Source organism: Silene latifolia, chromosome 4 (assembly GCF_048544455.1).
Source record: "Silene latifolia isolate original U9 population chromosome 4, ASM4854445v1, whole genome shotgun sequence".
NCBI lineage: Eukaryota > Viridiplantae > Streptophyta > Magnoliopsida > Caryophyllales > Caryophyllaceae > Silene > Silene latifolia.
This window is the reverse complement of record NC_133529.1, coordinates 77991687-77993751: the sequence shown is the minus strand read 5'-3', so window position 1 is coordinate 77993751 and position 2065 is coordinate 77991687. Positions and strand designations below refer to the sequence as shown.

The following is a 2065-nucleotide window of genomic DNA, read 5'->3' as shown; positions in this document are numbered from 1 at the left end:
GTCACATAAGGCTTTAATGATCGTGGTGTCGCCAATGGTACACGGTATTGAGAAGCTTCCCGGATCTTTAAGTTTTGGAGGTGAACTCCCTTGAAGTATTGCACTACTCACCTTAGTGAAGGCGATAGTCTCAAGCTTCCGGATCGACTTCTTCTTTGTAAGGATGTCTTTCATTTACTTTGCATAGGCCGGCACGTGATTGATTAATTCCGTGAAAGGAATCGAGACTTCCAAATTCTTCACAATTTCCATAAATTTTCCAAGTTGGTCATCAAATTTGGGCTTGGCTTGACGACTCGGAAAAGGAAGTCTAATCACAATGGGCTCCTTCTCCTTGACCTTGTCTTCATTTTTCTTTGAAACTTCTTCTTTTGATTGTTCTCCATCCTTGGAATTTTGCACAATTTCTTCTTTATCACTAGCTTCCACAACTTCATCCTCAACTTGCTTCTTCGGTGCTTCATACCTTGTACCACTTCTCAAGTGAATGGCACTAACCATTTCATGTCTTGGGGGATTACTTTGAGGTGGTAATTGCCCCTTTTGTCTTTGTGAGCTTGAAGATGCTAGTTGAGTCAATTGGGTTTCCAACATTTTGGTGTGAGCTAGGATGTTGTTGATGGTGATTTCCTTTGCTTGACTATCTTTTTGCATTTAAGTGAAAAACTCTTGTTGATTCTTTTGCATTTGGAGGACCTCTTTTTGAACATCAAAACCTTGGTCATTTTGTTGATTGTATGGAGTTTGATTTTGGTAACCTTGGTTTTGGTTGTAAAAGGGTCTTTGATTTTGGTTTCTCATGGGAGGTGGGGTGTATGTTGGTTGAGGGTTTTGAACATTTTGGCTTTTGTATGAGAGATTTGGGTGGAATTTAGTGTTCTCATTGTAATAGTTGGAGTAAGGGGTACCACTCTTGTATGCTTGAAAAGCATTCACTTGTTCATTTGTTCCCCTACATTCACTTTGGTCATGTCTCAAAGTTCCACAATTCTCACATATCCCACTTGGGATTGATGAAGATGCCGTCATGGCATTAACATGATGCTTTGGTGATTTTGAGGCTTCTTCAAGTTTAGCCATAGCTTTTTCAAACTTCAAATTGATTGTATCAATGTGAGCACTAAGTTGAGCACCCAATTGAGTAACGGAGTCCACTTCATGCTTTCCTCCTCTAGTAGCCTTGCGAGGTCTACTATATTGTGAGTTATGGACCGCCATTTCCTCAATCTTGTTCCAAGTTTGATTGTCATCAACTTCGGTGAACATTCCATTTGATCCCATGTTGAGAATATTTCTTGAATCTTCATAAAGACCGTTCCAAAATTGTTGTACCAAGAACCACTCGCTAAGTCCATGATGAGGACATGAGCGACAAATTCCCTTGAATCGCTCCCAAGCTTCATACAAGGATTCTTCATCCCTTTGCTTAAAGCCCGTAATTTGAGCTCTTAGCATGTTAGTCTTTTCCGGTGGATAGAACTTTTTGTAGAAAGCTAGAGCCAATTTCTTCCAACAATCAATTCCGAGAGTAGCCTTATCAAGGCCTTTCAACCATTATTTGGCGGTGCCAATTAAAGAAAAAGGAAATAAGACCCATCGAATTTGGTCTTGAATTACACCGGTTTGAGAAATCGCATCACAATAGTCACAAAAAGTCTCCATATGAGAATGAGGGTCTTCACTAGGTATCCCCCCAAATTGGCTTCTTTCGACTAATTGGATAAATGCGGATTTGGCAATGAAATTTCCGGTTAGATGTTGTGGTGTGGGAGTACCATTGGGTAGGTTCTCCTCGGTTGGTACGGAATGTGATGAAAACTTAGGCATTGTGGGTTGATTTTGTGTTGGATTTTGTGTTGGGTTCTCCTCACCTTCTCTTGCAAAAGGGTTGATGAACTCAATAGTATTTGGTTGAATAACCTCACCAATACCTCTCAAAGTTCTCCTACCAAGTCTTCTATTGGTTGTCAAAGTCCTTTCAATTTCGTGATCAAAGGGAAACAAGTTACCTTGTGATCTTCTAGACATGCAAAATATCAAACAACTCGAAAATAATTAGAATAAA

At 39.9% G+C, this 2065-nt stretch overlaps 1 non-coding gene across 1 annotated transcript; it reads left to right on the top strand.

Annotated features, from left to right (window-relative positions):
* The first annotated feature begins 1348 nt into the window (after positions 1-1348).
* LOC141654153 (small nucleolar RNA R71) lies at positions 1349-1455 on the top strand. Its single transcript, XR_012547719.1, has one exon. It is a non-coding gene; the product is annotated as a small nucleolar RNA R71 (small nucleolar RNA).
* The last annotated feature ends 610 nt before the right edge of the window (positions 1456-2065 follow it).